The sequence below is a fragment of the Zalophus californianus genome, chromosome 5, assembly GCF_009762305.2.
Source record: "Zalophus californianus isolate mZalCal1 chromosome 5, mZalCal1.pri.v2, whole genome shotgun sequence".
NCBI classification, from domain to species: Eukaryota; Metazoa; Chordata; class Mammalia; order Carnivora; family Otariidae; genus Zalophus; species Zalophus californianus.
Window position 1 is genome coordinate 30,458,125 of NC_045599.1, and position 22,491 is coordinate 30,480,615.

The 22,491-nt window shown below is 46.6% G+C and overlaps 1 protein-coding gene across 2 annotated transcripts in view; it reads right to left on the reverse strand.

Annotated features, from left to right (window-relative positions):
- SPOCK1 (SPARC (osteonectin), cwcv and kazal like domains proteoglycan 1) overlaps nucleotides 1-22,491 on the reverse strand; it is a 600,543-nt gene that overhangs the window by 335,168 nt on the left and 242,884 nt on the right. The gene's annotated exons all lie outside the window — the stretch shown is intronic.

The window sequence follows — 22,491 nt, forward strand, 5'->3', positions numbered from 1 at the left end:
CCCTTGAAAAAGTCCCATCATTCATTAAGTTCATGGGGAAAAAAATACAAGGTTATTGGGTAGAATAACTCAAGTGGGGAGCAAACTGAGTGTGCACTAGTGATCCATGTCATTATGGTAGAACAGCTAGCAAAATCATGATTAGATCCCAACACCCAGTCATGATGACTATCTATGAGGATCTTAAGTGAATAATTTCCTGCGACATCGGTCCAAGGGATGAAATTCAGTAAAAATCTGGAGATGACATCAGAGACCAGGAATAACAGACCCTCTATGTTTCTGCAAGGAAACTGCTTTGCCTTGTAGCTCCAAAATAGCTTGAAGGGGTCTAACACCTGAGAAAGACATGAATGTGGGTCTTAGAAATAAGTAAAATGAGTAATATCGTCATGGCACCTTCAGCCAATTAAAGGATTGCCATCACCTCAGAGAGTTCCTGCTGCTTCAAGACTTTGTGTGTCCCTGTCCATCCACCCAAGCTGAAGTCGGGGGAAGTGACCAGCTGACTTGTTCTTTTCTCAGAGAGAAAAACTGAGTCTGAGATCCCTTCCCAAAAGTACGCTCCACACACGGTTACTGTTCTGGGAATAGGAATGGGCATGTGAGGCTCCACGTGTACTCTGACCAAGACAAGGGGTGTCTCCCCTGACCCAAAGCCATCCACCTCTCTGACCTTATTAGCCATATGAGCAAAATGCCAATGCTAACCAGGGGCCGCCTTCTGAATGGCCAGGAAGAGGGAAACAGCCAGGACTATGGAGGCAAAGGCCAAGGCGACAGGTTACACAGGACAGGCTCTGAAGCAGACAGAGATTTAAATGCTGCCTCTGGCACTCACTGGCTGCAGGGCCTCACATAATCCACTCAGCTTCCCTTATCTTTCTCTTACCTCGCTACAAAACAAAGACGTCACACTCACCTTACAGGATGGGTCACAGTGATGCATGTTAACACGGCCACTCACCTGGGATATGGTCAGACACGGACAATTACTCAGTAAATAAAAGATGTACACTTTGGTGTCCACCGCCAAAGGTTTATAGTACTGTGGAAATACAGTCAAGCCTTGAACGACACCGGGGGTGAGGGGAGGCGAACCCCGAGGCAGTTGAAAATCCGATTCCCCAAAACTTAATTGCTAATAGCCTACCTATTGATCAGAAGCCTTACTGAATTCATAAACAGTCGGTCATATCTTGCATGTTACATGCATTATATACTATGTTCTTACAATGAAGTAAGCTCGAGAAGAAAATGTGAAGAAAATCTTGAGAAGATACATTTATAGGACTGTACTTTATCAAAAAAAAAAAATCCACGCACAAGTGGACTCACACAGTTCAAACCCAGGTTGTTCAAGAATTAACTGTAATATGTTTAAAGTTGCAATAATGTGTCTTCTTGTGCATTTGAATCTTACCAATTAGGCCCCAGTGCAGGGAGAAAAAGTATACCCGGGAACGATAATTATGAAATATTTTAAATGCGTGCGATTTTATTACTGTCACGTATAAAGAGTGGCTGAGATAAATAAAATTCAGTGAAATGTGAAAACTTGAGTTCCAGGCATGTCTCTGTTTAAAGGTCAGGCTTAGATTCTCTAAGATTCAGGGACACTAGCGCCCGGCTAGCTCAGTCGGTAGAGCATGAGACTCTTAAGATTCAGGGACACTGTCTTTAAAAAAAAAAAAAAAAAAAAGTACACCAGTGAGTTCTGAACCATTGTTAAGTATTACATATAATTAAATTAAAGTTCCAATTATGAGTAACTAGATCCTGATAAGGGAATTAGGCTTGCTCTGAACAGGCAAAATTTCTGTGTCATCATTACATGGAGAAAACAGATACACACCAACCAAGGCCCCTGTAACCTTACAGCATGTGAGCCTTTACTTCACACAACATCCCACTTACGCTGCCATGAGGCCCAGCCTTGTCCGAGTAGCACAAATTCCAAGTTAAATAGATTCTGACCTCCTTCTGCGAAGGCTACTCCTCCATCAATATCCAGACCTTTTAGAGGGTAAGATATAGCTCTTAACTACCATCTGCTCCTTCCTCCCCACCCATCCTGCATGGGGCTGCTGCCAGCGGGGCCTGGGCAAAGGCGCAGTTCTCATCCTCGGCTGACTGCTGGGGTCGCTGGAGGGCTTTCCAAACACGGATGCCTCAGCCAAGAGAGGCTGCTGCACTGGGCTGTGGCCTCCACGGTGCTTTGGGGTTTTTCTTTAAGTTCCCCAGATGATTCTAATGTTTAGACCTCATTGGCTAAAGGAAGCCACAGGTCAACTCAATCGCAGGAAATGAAGGGTGACCCAGGAATGGTCAGGCCCATCAAGGGTAGCAAACCAGAGGCAGCCCACCAAAAGCTGCCAGAGCTTTCCAGTGTTGCCTCTTCCATTCTCAGGCTAACCCCTCGCAGCATCCCAGCTTCACACACAGCCCTTCTGTCTGCCGGTTGTCCAGGCAAGAACCTAGGCCTCGGGATGGACTCCTCCCTCGTTCTTCCTTTAGCTGTCCAGGCAGTGATGTCAAGCGGGTGGAAATGGGAACCTGGGACTAGTGGGGTGACGCTGAAAGGTCTTAGAAGGGTTGACCAAGCTGTACAGGAGACCTGCAGGTGGAGCTCTGCCCAACACCCTCAGCCCACATCTACTCATGCCTGAGCCACCCCAAGGAACAAGTAGCCCTCCTGACGTGGCTCACCACAGCTGTGCTGGGAGTCAGGACTTGCAGCAAATTAAAGTTTACACAAGATGGCTGAAAGCAAACCCCAAAAGTCAAAGTAAGAGTATTAATATTAATCATGCAGCAACAATAGCAGCTACCATGGGGGAATGGCCACAATGTGCCAGGCACTGTGCTAAGCCCTTTGTTTTAGTCCAATGAGCCCTTACGACAGCCCAGAGATAGTCACCATCAGGACCACTGTGATGTAGCTGCGGAGATGGAAGCTCGGAGAGAGCAAATGACTACACAAGATCATGTAGCTCGTCCATCAGAAAGAATGAAATCTTGCCATTTGCAACGACGTGGATGGAACTGGAGGGTGTTATGCTGAGCGAAATAAGTCAATCAGAGAAAGACATGTATCATATGACCTCACTGATATGAGGAATTCTTAATCTCAGGAAAAAAACTGAGGCTTGCTGAAGGGGTGGGGGTGGGAGGGATGGGGTGGCTGGGTGATAGACATTGGGGACGGTATGTGCTATGGTGAGCGCTGTGAATTGTGCAAGACTGTTGAATCACAGATCTGTACCTCTGAAACAAATAAAACATTATACGGTTAAAAAAAAAAAAAAAGATGATAGCAGGAGGGGAAAAATGAAGGGGGGGAAATTGGAGGGGGAGACGAACCATGAGAGATGATGGACTCTGAAAAACAAACTGAGGGTTCTAGAGGGGAGGGGGGTGGGGGGATGGGTTAGCCTGGTGATGGGTATTAAAGAGGGCACGTTCTGCGTGGAGCACTGGGTGTTAAATGCAAACAATGAATCATGGAACACTACATCAAAAACGAATGATGTAATGTATGATGATTAACATAATAAAAAAATAAAATAATGGTAGAAAAAAAAATCATGTAGCTCATAAAAAGCAGAAGGGGATTTGAACTCACTTCTGCCTGACTCTGAAGATCATGCTCTAACCAGCAGAGGATGCCACCTCAGTGGCCCCATATGAAGGGAGGGGCATGAGGGCTGTGCAGGCTGGAGACCCCAGAGAGAGGACATGGAGCTGGCCACCCTGGGAAGATGCCCCCAAGAGAAACCAACAGATGAGAGATGAACACATAGACCACAGGCCTCCCAAGAGGCCCTCTCTCCTGCTGCCATGCCCCATGTGTGTCTGAAGCCTCAGCTCTCCCGTCTGTGAAATGGGGAGTGTAAATACCTGCATCACATGGTCTTCGTGAGATTGGACTGCAAGTCCGTCTGTCACGCACCTGGATCCAAGAAAGCAGGGAGGACACCTTCACTCCCTGATCCACCTCTACACCCAGGATGGCAGCCAGGGTTTCAGAACCCAGAACCATGGCCATCAGCGCTGACAAAGCAGCCTCAGAAGTCCTCTATCTTTGTGTGCTCTGGACTGAGCACCAGTACCTGTCTGCCACCAGCACTCCCTGGGGCCCAGTTCAAAGTGAAGTACCCAGTGCAACATCAAGGCACAGCATGGAGGACGTGGTGACTGTGGCACCAGCCAGCTCTCTGCGAAGCTACGGCTACAGACTTTGCGTGAAATTTTCATTAGCTGCACAGCTAGGCCTGCTACAACTCCTCCCAGCCTTGCCATTCAGCCTCTTCTCTTCAAGGGAACATCTGGGAAGCATAGCAATAAAGACTCCCTTCACTGTGTCCCCAAGTGTCCTAGCAGCCACCCTGCGCACCCTCCTCTGTGTCCCGAGGCTCTGGCCCATAGCAGACACCCCCCGGCAAAAATGTCCCAGAAATATATCTGGTCAATGTCTTTTGTCCACTTCAAGCCAATGGTGTCGGCGTCGGGATCTGAGAGCACTCATCTGATATTCACAACTTCTGAAGTGACATTCCCCCATGGTAAGTGGTCATCAGAGCAGGAGAGCCTGCCAAAACTGGATCCACACTCCTGAGGCCACAATTTACCTCGACAATCACCAACAAAGCTTCCATGCAGAAGGGTGGGGGCCCCCTTGCTGAGGTTACAGTCATTGCTAAAACCGGGGCCCACCAGAACAGCCCTCTGAAACTGAAGACTCCCACAGCACCCATGCTGCCAACAGCTGCTGTGTTCAATGAACACTTGATTACAAGGACAGGCTACCTTTCTTCTCACTCAACAAGCACTTACGTAGCTCTGTGATGGGTGTAACACAGGCTCTCACCCCCAGTGCTGCCAAAAAGATGCCTGGTAGACTCGGGCGACTCAGAGGACCACCGAGCACTGCAGCCAGGCTCCACACTTGGGAAGCTGCTCTCTGGACCTGTTGGTCCCAGAGATGATGTACTGATGTCAGGGGACAGGACAGAGGGCCCAGAAAAGCTGCAAGAAAACTGTCCTCATACCAAGAGCAACATGCACTGAGTCCCCTAACAGGGGTCCAGCCCCCTCTTTTGTGGGATCCATGTGCAGGTCTGTTCCGAGAACATACGTCTGTCCCAGGGAAATCGCTACAATCTGGCCATGCTCGTTCAGGGCCTGGAGCGCCCATAGAGACAGAGCCAAGTGAAAGCAACAAAAGAAGTTGGGGCCAGAGGCTGGAGGACCTCGCTGCCTGATGAGAGAAGCAAACTTTCGGGCACTGAGGAGGCAGGAGAGGGCTCATTTAGAGGATGACCCCATTAAATTGGTGTTTTCTAAAGCATGCTGGGCTCACTGTGTGGGGGACAAATTAGAGGGAGCCCAGGTGAAACCAAGGACACCAGTGAAGAAGTCCATTCCGCATGTTCACAGTCATTACTCATGCGACGTTTGCTACCTACCTGTCCCTGTGGTAGAACACAGGTATGAGCAACAGTCAGCCCTTGCCCTCAGGACGCTCACAGTCCGACCAGGGGAGAGAGACCCAGAAACGTAGGCAAATGAAGCAGGTAGTACCTGGTAATGTGGTGATTTCAATAGGCATTATCATAAAAGCTACAGTAATACAGAAGAGGAAGCCACTCCTTCTTCCCGGAAACCAGAACAGACTCTCCTGAGGCAGTGGATCTCAAGCTGGGTCTGGACAGACGAACCGTGTTCCGGGCAGAGAACATGCGCTGGGATGCAACAGGGTACTGCAGGCAGGGCGACCGGCAGGGGCGGCGGGCCATGAGCACCAAAAGGCAATAAAGCCTGAACGTTCACCAGGTGAAGCCACAGAGACAGGACACCGGAGACATCAGCCAGTGTTGCTCGGGGTCTCCCCAAACCACCATCAGCGCACTGCTCCATCCGTCCCTTCCTCTGGGACTAGGAAGCTCAACAGCTACCGTGGCTGGTTGCTGGCACCACTACAACCTGTCCACTCTAGCTGGAAGGCTGAGCAATGACACCATGCCTAGAGGATCCATGCTGACCTCTGCATGCCACCCCAGGGACGAGAGCCAGCTCACACCCTGGCTCTTTCAACCTCATCAACCAAGAGTTGCCATCCACCTGCTAAGACATGGCGGTCATCATGGACCCCCAACTGAAACCAGCTTGTCTGCAGGCTTGCCCTTTTCTTCATCCTACAGAGACTTACAGCCAGCTTGCTCCACCCTCCCTTTATGAGATAAACATCTTTCCCTTTGGAGGTGAGCTTCCTGAGAACAAAGGCCATGCCTTATGACTATGCTCTGGGACCTAGGTGCGCCCTCACAACCCTCAGGCAGGGATAAGCGTTCAGGCTCCCACACAACCTTGAAAAGTTTTCACGCTAGGTTACAGGGGACAGGGATAGGGAGGGAGGTGAACCATCCGTTCTTTTACCTATCTTTTTTTTTAAATCAGAACCCTCTAGGGCGAAATTATCAAGTAAGATCATGTAGGGACGCCTGGGTAGGTTAAGCGTCTGCCTTCTGCTCAGGTCATGATCCCAGGGTCCTGGAATGGGGACCCACGTCGGGCCCCCTGCTCCGTGGGGAATCTGCTTCTCCCTCTCCCTCTGCCCCTCCCCCCCCCACTCGGGTTTTCTCTCACTCGCTCTACTCTCTCTCTCTCCAATAAATAAAAAGTATTTTTAAAAAGTGAGATCATTTATATAATAACAAAACACATATTCAACAGACCGTTTATTTCTTGTGGAGGAACACTTAGCTGGCAGAAACCATCGTAACACCTTAATTTTTACGCCCTTTTTTCATTCATTATTTGGGGGAATAACAGGAATGTTGATAAGAATGCAAGTCTCTTCCAGCCACAAAATTCAGTGATTCTAAATATGTCAAATAATCAACTATGCCTGAAAGCTCTATATAAATAAAGTAGCAGCAGTTTTCACAGAGTAGCAAGGACTATAATGTACTAGAGGAATCCAAGATGGAGCAAAGCAGTAAGCTGCTTTTGCTGTGATTTTTATTTTTGCTTCCAAATGGAAGGACATAATACGAACACAAATAGTAATTATGTCCTAGGTCTTTAAAATCTTTCTATGAAATAACTTATGAGCATTAAAGAAAGAGCCCAGTTAGATTTTTTTTTTTCACATGATGCCCAGAGGTACTGAGAGAGCATCTCTAGGAAAAAAATTTCCAAGATCAAATTCTCTGGCTCAGTTACCTTCTTATGAGAGGGAACGAGACTCTTGGAAGAAATAACATATGATGACTTGGGGAGAATACAGAAAACCAAGAAGCAGTCAAGAGGGCCAAAGAAGCAAGGGTAGTTACTTCATCCACTCCATAACCACACCATCTCGGGGCCCAGAGCCCTTCTCCTCAGAGGCCCGGGCAAGAAGAAAGGGCAGCCATGGCACCAACATGCCCGTCTCAGGACAAGATGGCTACGCCCAAGCGGTGCTGGGTCCTGTTCATTAAAATCGCCTTCTCAGTCAGCTGCATGGCCACATTTTCTAGGTATCTCAACATCTTTGAGTAGTGTCCACAACCCAGAGTAAGCAGGAAAAAAAAAAAAAAAAAACATAGAAAAATCAAAATGATTATCAATGGTTGGGGGAATATGAAGATGCTTCTTTATTATTTTTCCATTAAAAACTGACAGGAATTACTTCATGTGTTTATACGTTGTCTATTCACCGATCTGTTTACTCATTCAATCATTCAAAGTTCTGTGGGATAGGTAAAATGAGTCCAGCATCGCTGTAACATTACAGATGGGGAAGCTCTAGGGCACGCTGGTGAAATCATTTGGACACAAATTCACACAGCACTGAAATCTGCAGCATAAGATCCACGTAGATCAACAGCTTAGGGTGAGAAATGTACCCATGTCCCAGACATAGGAGGTACCAGCAAAGAGCTTCCTGGGCCATGACCAAGGACAATGATCGGGAGCACTTCCAGGCAGCTGAATGGAACCACAACCCTTAGAATGAGCTTGTTTGTAGGCTGGCACATAGGGTCACCATCCACTTATTCCTTTGTCCTGGCATTGGGGCTACTCTCTTAGGGAATGAAAGACCCAGGATTAACAGGGGGTGACCCTCAGCTCACTCACCAGCGCACGGCCCATGACCCCAGGCAGAAACATGCAGAAGGGCCCAGGGCTCACAGCAGAAATCACACATTCACTCATGAGGCAGTGACAGCTCCAGCCAACTCACCCAAATTGTGGCTCGACTTAATAAGGCATCCGAGGCTCAGACACCTCATCTGATTTACCAGCAGGACACACAAATCCCAGCTAGAATCGGAGGCACCTTGTCAGGGCTGCCTGCTGGAATTATTTGGGAACAATACCGCATGGGTTATTCTGGTGTTGCCCATCAAAGCTTCAGGGCTCTTTTTTCCCCACATCTCTCTTTTCACAACATTCAGCTCTTAACCCAGCTTGGAGCTGAAATCGATGGCTCAGCTTCCCGATCAGAAACATACAAAAGCATAAAAGCCAATGGCAGGTTCTTCAGTGGTAACTTCTCTTGATGTCTACACTGCCACTGCCTAAGCAATTCCGGGCAGGCCATTCAACCTCTGCGAACTGGTTTCCTCACCTGTCAGACTGGAGGGCAAATGTGCCTTCTCCACAGGGATGACTGGAAGGGTTATTTGAGACATGTATGCAAAATGTCAGGCACGTGGCAAGCACCAAACAACGGTAACAAGATTTTTAAATTGACCTCCATGTGTCCTGTGCTCTGAGCCGGTAACAGAGTTTTATTTTATTTTTTTATTTTAAGATTTTATTTATTTATTTGACAGAGAGAGACACAGCGAGAAAGGGAACACAAGCAGGGGGAATGGGAGAGGGAGAAGCAGGCTTCCTGCAGAGCAAGGAGCCCGATGCGGGGCTCGATCCCAGGAGCCTGGGATCATGACCTGAGCCTCAGGCAGACGCTTAATGACTGAGCCACCCAGGCGCCCCTGGTAACAGAGTTTTCAATTCAGACTGCCAGCACCTCTGGATTAGTATATTTGTGATGCTGCCATCCTGACTCTGAGGAGACTTTTAAGGAATGAAATCCAGGTATGGCTGCTTTAGAAAAGCAGCAGCCACCGCTCTGTGCGAAAGTGTAAATAAAATGCCACTTAAGTAATCACATTACTCACAGCTTAATGCACGTGATCCACAGCTGCAAGCAAGCGTGTGTGTGTGTGTGTGTGTGTGTGTGTGTGTGTGTGTGTGTGTGTGTGTGTGTGTGTGTGTGAGATGGATTTTTCATTATCTGTCGGCTGCCACTGCACTCTGTCCAACCGTCCGCAGGCATCCTGGCTGGGACGTCTACATTAGCTCCTGATGGGACCCACGCTCCCGCTATCAGTGGGAACAGACTCGGCACGAAGGAGGCAATGCCTTCATAATAAGGTGATAATACAGACATCATGGCTTGGGGGAGAGCTGCCAGGGTCTAAGTCAGCCATTAAAGGTGCCTTCCTCAGCTCACAGGGGCTCCCAAAATAGTTTGGACCAGAGGAAATTTCTAGCTCAGTCCTCCTGGCCCCTGTCAGGTAGGGATGGAGCCTCCTCGGATGCCGTGACGTAGCCTATTTTTGACTTAGCAGGGTCAAGTGTCGGACCAAGCACCGCAGGAGGGCGCCAGGCAATGCTGCACTAAATCTACCACCTTTGTGAGGAGGGTCTCTGAAATTCCAGGGTTTTCCATTTGACTAGAACTGCCCTGAAAACTGCCAAGAACTAACTGGGGAGTATTAGGTCCTTACACCATTTATGCTCTGGATAAATGCAGAACCTCCAGAAAAGCTATTTCAGAATCCAACTGCAACATCTGATCTAGGTTCACTGCTGCACCTGCCACCTTTCCTCAGGGACAGAGCTCCCTAAACATGGGTGGCTTTGATCGAGGCAAGGCTTCTCCTCAGAGCCTCTGCCCTTCCTGCCTCCACCTCACAGCAGGGCTTCTGTGCCCCATGGTCTCCTCCTCTGGGCTCACTCATGAAACCTTGCTCCTAGACCCTTCCTTCAGAGGCAGGTCAAGAGGACGGTGACAGCTCGCAGGCTGTCATTCAATGAAGGATCCACACCTGAGGTGACAAAATCCTGCCAGAGCATCTGACAAAAGAAAAGCGAGGAATATTTGGGGAGAGGGCCTTGGCTGTCCCCTGAATTTATGGCATATCTGGTCAGTCTGGTCCAGGTAAGGGCAGAAGGTGAGGAAGATGGAGAATGAGCCGGGAGAGGGAAAGGGAATGAAAGAGTCTACTAAGAGACACGAAAGGAAAAGCTACAGTGACTAGAAGAGTGAGCAAGGGCAGTGTGAGAATGTTTTCCGCTACAGATCCACAACAGACCCAATGGGCAGTAGAATAAGGACCTGGGGTCTGGGGAGGTGCTGGTGTCCTGCCATTTTCTAAGGGGGGCGGTTCAAGAAAACAGCAACTCAAGCCTATATTCAACCTACAATGGGAAGTAGCACATGTCCATTCAACATCGACGGCCCGCTGAGCACCACGTTCTGCACTTGATGCTCATTATTCCTCTTAACTATCACAATGACTTCCCAAGGATGGAGAAGTCAGCTACCTTCCACAGCTGAGGCTAGCGAGGTCACTAACTTGTTCAGAGATCCAAATCCAGCTCTGTCCAACTGCAGAGCCCTGGGCTCCTTCCACACGCCATGATCAGCCAGCACCCCAAGACGGCAGGGTATCTCACCAAGTCCTAGTCCATCAGCTCCCAAAGGGTGCACTCTGCTGACCCCAGCTCAGACCTGAGCAACCAGCAGAGACTCCAAACAGCCACTGGTTGAATGAGAGCTGACACGTGAAAAAATGATGACTTCTCTTGGCCACTAGTAGCTTAATTCTTTTGAAAGCAAAGGCCTATCCTTCACAAAGCCCAGGGAAGCTGAGCCTCTAGGGCTAAGATCTGGGTGAAGCCAGAGGGTGGGAAGAGAAGGGAGAAGAACCGAAATCCCAGGAGACACCCTGGAGGGGAGTGTGTGGAAGGGTGGAGCTGGAGGAGAGAGGGTCAAACAGGAGTCTGGTCAACAAGATGCACGGCATGGAGCAAAGTGCAGGCAGGACCCATGCACATTCGAAGGGAGACCAACGCTAAGTGCACGGCTTTGCAGTCTGAGCCATCAGTCATCCCTGACCACTGCGCCCCTTCCCCCCACTGCAGCATAAGCTTGGACCTGACCCACAGCCCAGCAGGCCATGGGTGGCTCCTAAGCAATCACTCTGTGAGCACACACACCTTAACCAACCGGCGGCCCACCTTACTAAAAACCAGATGCAAATTTGACAGGGGTTGTTGCTTGCCTTCCTGCTGTACCTTGCATTCTTCCACACAACAGTTATGCCTGAACAGAATTGGAGAAAATATTTAATAAATTATGACCACATACTCAACAATAGCAACCCAGACCTTTTGGGCTTATTAACACTATCTCTCTGCTCTTTAGAGGACTGCATCATTCTCAAATCTTTTGCAACTTAAAAAGGTACCTGGGAACATAAATCTTCCTTGCCGTAATGTTAACAAGTCCCGTAACAACAGTGGCAGTTCATTACCACGCCATCTTGGGTTATATTTCTCCCAGAAAATAAATAACCAGTTTAAAAACTGTCAGAAAAATGTTCCTAATATTCAGCTTAAACATGATTATTTATTAGACAGTAGTAAAAGCTACTCACACCTGTGGTAACCATAAGCACACATGGTCCTCAGTTTTTATTTAAAGGCGGGAAAAATACATAAAACACAAAATGGCTACACATTTCCATTATGAACAGATCTTTATCTTAGGGCAGCTCTGGCCTCTGTGGCTGATCTTGGCGATGGAAGCCTACTGCTTCACCTCTCCCCAACCCACACATAAGGGGGACCTACAAAGGCCCCATAGGGCTGTCTTGGCATCAAACGTTTCTGCCCAGAGTTCCCTGGCAAAAGATAGCCGGGTCCCAGCCCTCAGACCACCCATGTGCATTGAGCCACGCGCTCTACCTTCTGGGCTCAGACTTTCTGGTCCAAACTTGTCTCAAGCTGAGGTCCTGCCATACAGAGGCCTACTCTTGACTGAGCACTTGGAGACACTTCCCTGGAGGGGCAGCACTGGGGGAGAGTCCTAAAGGATCCACTAGATTTCCTTCCTCTCATATCCTACCCAACTGGAAAACACACACACACACACACACTCTCTCTCTCTCTCTCTCTCTCTCTCTCTCTCTCTCTCATATTTGTCTTCCTAAGGCCTCTGTGGGTGAAAAACTTAGTTAAATTGTCAGGAATGAGTTAACCAGGGAAAGAAACTGCATTGCCTTTTCTTTCTTCATCTCCAGATCCAAGGACAAGATTTCTCAGATGCCCCTAAAAGTTTCTGCAATTGTCTCTAGACAGACACTAGTGAGGAGAGAAAGCAAATTGCTCTCTGCAATTACTAAGCACTGAAGTCCCTAAACAGCCAATCTTCATGCTGCCATTGTAGTCATGTCTATGGACGGCTGGTTCAGGCGAGGGCAATCATTCCCAGAGCCCTCCGCTACTGCTAAATGTGTGGAAGCCACTGTGGAAAATTACCCAGAAAACAGCTGTTTATGCTTTAGGCAGTTCCTACGTGGGGAGAGAAGCAACGGGAGGGGGGCGGGGAACAGGGGTGAGGCAGAAGCCATAAAATTGAGAAAATGCTCTTTTAAATGTGAAAGGAAGTCCCTTTGCAAGAGGTAATCAATACTCAAGTGGGAGCACAATAAGACAAGACCCTCTGGTGAAGGAGAGAAGGCAAGCAACAAAAGTCACCCCCAAATGACAAGTCAGGGAGCTACAACAGTCCCAGAGAGAGTGAACGCACCCCTTGTTATGGTCCCCAGAGCACTTGAGGTTCCTCCCCCAGCAAGGCAAGCCGGGCCAACTCCCAGCTTCTCTATGATTTTCTCCTTCCATGCACACAACTCTACAACACAGAGGTAGCTTCTCCACCAACTGTAGTAAATTGTGCTGCTCAAGGCACAGCGCCACTGACATTTTAAAAGGCAGTTGTTATACCCCTCCAGCCACAAACCAAGAATCTTAGCGACTTGGGAACCCTCGGATACACCCAAACCCAACTTTGTCCCAAGTCTTGCCAATAAGCTGCCCACAACCTAGAGGGCCCAGCACAGCATCCTCAATCCGACCCAGGGCTTCCACTAGGAGGGTCCTCTCTCCCCAGCCAAAGCCCATTCCCACCCTCATAGTTGTGAGGACTCGAACAGGAGGCTGGAAACTAAGGGGCTTCAACCAGTGACTAGAGAGAGGATCTGGAAGCAGCCAGAGATTCTCAACACTGGTCTCTTGTAGGTTTCTGAGACCAGGCAGTGATTAGATGCTACTCTTGGAGAGCAGGCGACATTTAAAAGGGAAATCTGGACTCACAATGATTTTTACATACACAATTCTAGACCAGGTTGTTGCTAAGCATTGAAGTCCTACAATATTTTATCCAAAACTTTAAGTTCCTCCTGATGGCACGAGGGGAACAAGACATGACGCCTTCCAGGATGAAGAGGAATAGAACCACTTGAAAAGGCCCCAAGGAGACAATCAGCCTCAGTGACTTATTTCTTAGAGGGAGAACTGGGGAAGGAGAAGCTGCCCATTTTTCACATCAGGACTGAACTATACCTACCAGGAGGCCTGGATTGTGCTTCTGCTGGCTTGACCCAGATTGCAAAGTGCAAGGCTGCCTCTTTCGCAGCAGAACAGCCTGGCAGAGAACAGAGCTCTGGAGCCCAGTAGAGCCCACTATGAACCTGGCTCCAGCATGTACCAACTGTATGCCTTTGGAAAGGTCCTGAACCTCACTCTTCCAGTCTATAAAGTGAGGTTATTAGTGAGGCCAACTTCTTGGACTTTACCGAGCCTAAATGAGGTAGTCCATGTACAATGCTTAGCCAAAGCATGGATGAATATTCACGAACAGTAGCCAATATAAGTAGAATTATTGTTTAATAGATGATCTCCGTTTACGTGTTATTTTAACCCTGGATTCCTCTCCTTTGCAAAGACTTCCCATCATTACCTTCTTAGGGGAAAACAATTTAAAGGGAACGTTTGATTGCCCTGTCGCTTTTTCTTTAAAAACACCACATTCTCTGGCTTCATGGTCTGAAAACAGGTCCAAAGAGTGAGTGATTTCGAGTCTTTAAAAAAGAAGGAGAAATCAAAAACCCTGCATAACATGTAAGCCAGAGGCAAAGGTGAGGAAAGGTGGTTCTCTCTCATAAGAAAGAAAAAGTAATTCTTGTGGAGGAAAGCCCTCAAGTCTCCCAGCGGGAGATGTGTCAGCTGGGGCTAGAAGCCAACTGCAGAGAACGGTACACTGTGACCAACAAGAGCGGAGGAGAACATTTTCCTGTAGATGCAACCTTAAAATATACAAGGGAGAAGCGCCTGGGTGGCTGAGTCGGTTGAGCGTCTGCCTTCAGCTCAGGTCATGAACCCAGAGTACTGGGATCGAACCCCACATCCGGCTCCCTGCTCAGCGGGGAGTCTGCCCCTCCCCCTCCCTCTGCTTCTGCCCCTCCCCACGCTCGTCCTCTCAAATACATAAAATCTTTTATTAATTAATTAATTAACTATATAAGGGAAACAGTATGCAAAGAAGAAAACTCATAAGGCATCTTCTTCATCAAGAAAAACCAGGAGAAGAGGGAGCAAGATGGCAGAGGAGTAGGAGACCTGGATTTCGTCTGGTCTCAGGAATTCAGCTGGAGGGGAACAAACCATTCTGAACACCTACAAACTCAACAAGAGATCGAAGAAAAGAATAGTAACAACTCCGTGAAGAGAAAAGCGACCACTTACTGGAAGGTAGGACGGGCAGAGAAGTAAATCTGAGGCGATATTCGGGAGGATAGACGGCGGGGGTAGGGGGCCTCCGTCGGCCGCTTCTGGCAAGTGTTAGAGCCACGGAGCACAAAATCAGAACTTTTAGAAGTCGGCTCCACTGAGGGACGTCGCTCCAGTGGCTGAACGGGGGGTGGAACCCTCGCGGGACAGTGTGGTCTCAGGACCCTCGGGGTCACAGAAAGACCGGGGGAGCCTGAGTGCGGCAGAGCTCCCAGGTATCGGAGCGGGGAAGCCGGCTGCAGAGACGGAGCCGAGGCGCGGGCTCTCAGCTCGGGGTTGCCATAAACTGTGATCCGCGGCCCATTCGGGCCACTGCTCCTCCAGCAGGGACCCAACAAGCGGCAGAGCCGGGGAGACTCCCCTTCCTCCCCCGGGAGGAGCGGCGCGGGAGCGCACCGCAGGGATCTGCTGGGTTTGGAGACTCCACACGGGGTCGGGTGCCAGAGATAGAAACACTCGATCGCAGGCCAGGTGAGCACGGGGTGTGGCCGGAGACCGGGGACACGGGAGTGACTGACTGCTTTTCTCTGGGGGCTTACTGAGAAGTGGGGCCCCCGAGTTCTGGGCTCCTCCGGGGTGGAGATTAGGAGGCCGCCATTTTCACCCTGGTCCTCCAAAGCTGTACCGAGAGCTTGCAGGGAACAAAAGCTCCCGAGAGCAAACCCGAGCAGCTTGCTTAGCCCGGACCGACAAGGGCGGGGCAATTCCGCCTCCGGCAAAGACATTTGGGAACCACGGCACCAGGCCCCTCCCCCAGAAGATCAGCACGAACAGCCAGCAAGCCAAGACCAAGTTTACCGATCAAGGAGAACAGCAGGACTCCAGCGCTAGGGGAATACTGCACATAGAATTCATGCCTTTTTTACCATGACTCTTTAGTCTTTCAAACTTTATTTTTTTAACTTCTTAAAATTTTTCTGTTTCCCTTTTTCAAACAACATCAATCCCTTTTTTAAGAAAATTTCCCTTATTTTTCATTTTTAGAGTCATATTCGATCCCTTCATAGTAGTTACCCTTATTTTTGGTGTGTGTGTGTGTGTATAAGTTATTCTCTCTTTAACATTTTTGGACACAGTTTCATCTAACAGATCAAAATATACCCTAAATCTCTAGGGAATGGCTTTGTTCTAGTCTCCTGCCTGACCACATTCTCTTTTTTTTTAATCCTCTTTTTTCTTTTTTCAACCAACTTCTTAACTTATCAATTCCTTTTATAAAATCTTTTATACTTTTCATCTTTATACTCATATTCCATCCCGGTATCATATTAACCCTTATTTTTGTACATATATAAGTTTTTCTTTCTTTAAAATTATGGGAGGCAATTTCTTCTAACAGACCAAAATATGCCCAAAATCTAGCATGTGGCACTGATCTATGCATCAGCCTTATCATATATGATCATATTCTGATTTCTTTTTGTTTTGTTTTTGTTTCTTTCTTTTTCTTTTTTTCTTTTTTCTTTCCTTCCCTTTCTTTCCCCCTGGTTTCAGGACTTTTGTGATTTGTTTAGTGTATATTTTCTGGGGTCATTTTACCCTGTTAGCATTTTGTTGTCTCATTCATCTATTCTCCTCTGGACAAAATGACAAGATGGAAAAATCACCTCAACAAAAATAACAAGAGGTAGTACCGACTGCCAGGGACCTACTCAATACAGACATTAGTAAAATGTCAGAACTAGAGTTCGAAATGACGATTTTAAAGATACAAGCTGCAGCATTGCACAGTGGCAGTATCGTAGCCAATGAGGTTTATGGGAGGTGTGATTATTGCTAATTAAAGATACTAGCTGGGCTTGAAAAAAAAAACATGGAAGTTATTACAGAAACCCCTTCTGGAGAAATAAAAGAATTAAACTCTAACCAAGTCGAAATCACAAAGGCTATTAATGAGGTACCATCAAAAATGGAGGCTCTAACTGCTAGGATAAAAGAGGGAGAAGAGAGAATTACTGATAAAGAAGACCAAATGATGGAAAATAAAGAAGCTGAGAAAAAGAGATAAACAACTACTGGATCATGAGGGCATAATTCGAGAGATAAGTGATACCATAAAATGAAACAACATTAGAATAATTGGGGTCCCAGAAGAAGAAGAAAGAGAGAGACGGGCAGAAGGTATACTGGAGCAAACTGTAGCAGAAAACTTCCCTAATTTGGGGAAGGAAACAGGCATCAAAATCCAAGAAGCACAGAGAAGCCCTGTCAAAACAGGTCAACACCCCGACATCTAATAGTGAAACATACAAGTCAGAGACAAAGAGAAAATTCTGAAAGCAGCCCGGGAGAAGAGATATGTAACCTACAATGGTAGAAACATTAGTTTGGCAACAGACCTATCCACAGAGACCTGGCAGGCCAGAAAGGACTGGCATGATATATTCAGAGCACTAAATGAGAAAACTATGCAGCAAAGAATACTTTATCCAGCTAGGCAGTGACTGAAAATAGGACAGATAAAAAACATCCAGGACAAACAAAAACTAAAGGAATTTGCAAACACGAAACCAGCCCTCCAGGAAATATTGAAAGGGGTCCTCTAAGCAAAGAGAGAGCCGAAAAGCAGCATAGACCAGAAAGGAATACAGACAATACACAGTAACAGTCACCTTACATACAATACAATGGCACTAAATTCATACCTTTCAAGTTACCCTGAATGTAAATGGGCTAAATACCCCAATCAAAAGACACAGGCTATCAGACTGGATTAAAAAACAAGACCCAACAATATGCTGTCTACAAGACTCATTTTAGACCCAAAGACACCCCCATATTGAAAGTGAGGGGGAGGAAAACCATTTATCAGGCTAATGGACACCAAAAGAAAGCTGGGGTGGCAATCCTTATATCAGACAAATTAGATTTTAAACTAAAGACTCTAATAGGAGATGAGGAAGGACACTATATCCAACTTAAAGGGTCTATCCAACAAGAAATTCTAATAATTATAAATATCTATGCCCCCAACATGGGAGCGGCCAATTATATAAGGCAATTAATAACAAAACAAACAAAACACATTGACAACAATATGATAATGGTGGGGGGTTTAACAGCTCCCTGACTGAAATGGACAGATCATCTAAGCAAAAGATCAACAAGGAAATAAAGACTTTAAATGACACACTGGACCAAATGGACTTCACAGATATATTCAGAACATTCCATCCCAAACCAAAGGAATACACAATACACATTCTTCTCTAGTGCCCATGGAACATTATCCAAAACTGATCACATTCTAGGTCACAAATCAGGTCTCAACCAGTACCAAAAGACTGGGATTATTCCCTAAATATTTTCAGAGCACAATGCTTTCAAACTAGAACTCAATCACAAGAGGAAGGTGGAAAGAACTCAAATACAAGAAGGCTAAAGAGCATCCTCCTAAAGAATGAATGGGTCAACAAGGAAATTTAAAAAGAACTAAAAAAATTCATGGAAAACAATGAAAATGAAAACACAACTGATGAAAATCATTGGCATGCAGCAAAGGCAGTCCTAAGAGGAAAGTATATAGCAATACAGGCCTTTCTCAAGAAACAAGAAAGGTCTCAAATATACAACCTAACCCTACTCCTAAAGGAGCTGGAGAAAGGACAGCAAATAAAGCCTAAAACCAGCAGGAGAAGAGAAATTATAATGAAGATCAGAGCAGAAATCAATGAAATAGAAACCAAAAGACCAGTAGAACAGATCAACGAAACTAGGAGCTGGTTCTTTGAAAGAATTAACAAGACTGATAAACCACTGGCCAGACTTATCCAAAAGAAAAGAGAAATGGCCCAAATAAATAAAATCATGGATGAAAGAAGAGAGATCACAACCAACACCAAAGACATACAAACAATTATAAGAACATATTATGAGCAACTCTATGCCAGCAAATTAGATAATCTGGAAGAAATGGATGCATTCCTAGAGATGTATCAATGACCAAAATTGAACCAGGAAGAAATAGAAAACCTGAACAGACCTATAACCACTAAGGAAATTGAAGCAGTCATCAAAAATCTCCCAACAAACAAAAGCCCAGGGCCACATGGCTTCCCAGGGGAATTATATCAGACATTTCAAGAAGAATTAATATCTATTCTCCTGAAACTGTTCCAAAAAATACAAATGAAAGGAAAACTTCCAAACTCGTTTTATGAGGCCACCATTACCTTGATCCCAAAACCAGACAAAGACCCCATCAAAAAGGAGAATTACAGACCAAGATCCTTGATGAACATGGAGGCAAAAATTCTCACCAAAATACTAGCCAATAGGATCCAACAGTACATTAAAAGGATTCTTCACCACGACCAGGTGGGATTTATCCCTGGGCTGAAAGGTTGGTTCAATATCCGCAAACCAATCAATGTGATACAATTCATTAATAAAAGAAAGAACAAGAAACATATGATCCTCTGAATAGACGCAGAAAAAGCATTTGACAAACTACAGCATTCTTTCTTGATCAAAACTCTTCAGGGTATAGGGATAGAGGGTACATACCTCAATATCATAGAAGCCATCTAGGAAAAACCAACAGTGAATATCATTCTCAATGGGGAAAAACTGAGAGCTTTCCCCCTAAGGTCAGGAACGTGGCAGGCATGTCCACTATCATCACTGCTATTCAACATAGTATTAGAAGTCCTAGCCACAGCAATCAGACAACAAAAGGAAATCAAAGGCATCCAAACTGGCAAAGAAGTCAAACTCTCATTCTTTGCAGATGATATGATACTTTATGTGGAGCACCCAAAGACTCCACCCCAAAACTGCTAGAACTCATACAGGAATTCAGTAAAGTGGCAGGATATAAAATCAATGCACAGAAATCAGTGGCATTCCTATACACCAACAAGACAGAAGAGAGAGAAATTAAGGAGTCGATCCCATTTACAATTGCACCCAATACCATAAGATACCTAGGAATAAATCTAACCAAAGAGGCAAAGGATGTGTACACAGAAAACTATACAATACTCATGAAAGAAATTCAGGGAGACACAAAGAAAGAGAAAAACGTTCCATGCTCATGGATTGGAAGAACAAATATTGTGATGATGTCAATGCTACCTAGAGCAATCTATACATTCAATGCAATCCCCATCCGAATACCATCCACTTTTTCCTAAGAAATGGAACAAAGAATCCTAAAATTTGTATGGAACCAGAAGAGACCCCGAATAGCCAGAGGAATCTTGAACAAGAAAAGCAAAGCTGGCGGCAGAACAATTCCGACTCCCAGCTCTTTACAAAACTGTCATTATCAAAACAGTATGGTACTGGCACCAAAACAGACACATCGATCAATGGAACAGAATAGCGATGCCAGAAATGGACGTTCAACTTTATGGTAAACTCATCTTCGACAAAGCAGGAAAGAATGTCCAATGGAATAAAGACAGTCTCTTCAACAAATGGTGTTGGGAAAATTGGACAGCCACATGCAGAAGAATGAAACTGGACCATTTCCTTACACCACACACAAAAATAGACTCAGAATGGTTGAAAGACCTAAATGTGAGACAGGAATCCATCAAAATCCTAAAAGAGAACACAGGCAGCAACCTCTTCGACCTCAGCCACAGCAACTTCTTCCTAGAAACCTCGTCAAAGGCAAGGGAAGCAAGGACAAAAATGAACTATTTGGTCTTCATCAAGATAAAAAGTTTTTGCACAGCAAAAGAAACAGTCCACAAAACCAAAAGACAACCGACAAAATGGGAGAAGATATTTGCATATGACCTATCAGATAAAGGGCTAGTATCCAAAATCTATAAAGAACTTATCAAACTGAACACCCAAAGAACAAAGAATCCAATAAAGAAATGGGCAGAAGACACGAACAGACATTTTTCCAAAGAAGACATCCAAATGGCCAACAGACACATGAAAAAGTGCTCCACAGCGCTAGGCATCAGGGAAACCCGAATCAAAACCTCAATGAGATATCACCTCACACCAGTCAGAGTGGCTAAAATTAACAAGTCAGGCAATGCCAGATGTTGGCGGGGATGCGGAGAAAGGGAAACCCTCCTACACTGTTGGTGGGAATGCAAGCTGGTGCAACCCCTCTGGAAAACAGTATGGAGGTTCCTCAAAAAGTTGAAAATAGAGCTACCATACGACCCAGCAATTGCACTACTCGGTATTTACCCCAAAGATACAGATGTAGGGATCTGAAGGGGTACGTGCACCCCGATGTTTATGGCAGCAATGTCCACAATAGCCAAACTGTGGAAAAAGCCAAGATATGCATCGACAGATGAATGCATAGAGAATTTGATATATATACACAATAGAATGTTATGTAGCCACCATAAAAACAAAATCTTGCCATTTCCAACGACGTGGGTGGAACTGGAGGGTATTATGCTGAATGAAATAAGTCAATCCGTGAAAGACATGTATCATATGACCTCACTGATATGAGGAATTCTTAATCTCAGGAAATAAACTGAGGGTTGCTGGAGTGGTGGGGGATGGGAGCGATGGGGTGGCTGGGTGATAGACACTGGGGAGGGTATAATCTATGGTGAGAGCTGTGAATTGTATAAGACTGTTGAATCACAGACCTGTACCTCTGAAACAATGAATTATATGTTAACAAAATAAAAAAGAAGAAGAAGAAGAAGATAGCAGGAGGGGAAGAAGGGAGAGATGGAGGGGGAGGGGAGGCGGAGATGAACCATAAGAGACGATGGACTCTGAAAAACAAACTGAAGGTTCTAGAGAGGAGGCGGGGTGGGGGGATGGGATAGCCTGGGGATAGGTATTACAGATGGAAGGTTCTGCATGGAGCACTGGGTGTTATACACAAACAATGAATCATGGAACACTACAACAACAACAAAAAAAAAACTGCAGGAAGGCGGAGCAAGATGGTGGAGGAGTAGGAGACCTGGATTTCCTCTGGTCTCAGGAATTCAGCTGAATACAGATCAAGCCATTCTGAACACCTACAAACTCAAAAGGAGATCGAAGAAGACAGTAGCAACAACTCTCTGAACAAAGAAGCGACCACTTACTGGAAGGTAGGACGTGCGGAGAGGTGAATCCCAGGCGATATTCGGGAGGATAGACGGCGGGGGAGGGGGCCTCCGTCGGCCGCTTCTGGCAAGTGATAGAGCCGTGGAGCACAAAATCAGAATTTTTAGAAGTCGGCTCCGCTGAGGGACGTCACTCCAGTGGCTAAGCAGGGGGAGGAACCCTCACGGGACAGTGGGGTCTCAGGACCCTCGGGGTCACAGAAAGACTGGGGGTGCCTGAGTGCGGCAGAGCTCCCAGGTATCGGAGCGGGGAAGCCGGCTGCAGAGACGGAGCCGAGGCGCGGGCTCTCAGCTCGGGGTTGCCATAAACTGTGATCCGCGGCCCAGTCGGGCCACTGCTCCTCCAGCAGGGACCCAACAAGCGGCAGAGCTGGGGAAACTCCCCTTCCTCCCCGGGGAGGAGCGGCGCGGGAGCACACCGCAGGGATCTGCTGGGTTTGGAGACTCCACACGGGGTCGGGTTCCAGAGATAGAAATGCTCGCTCACAGGCCTGTGTCCGGGTGAGCACGGAGGGCGGCTGGAGAT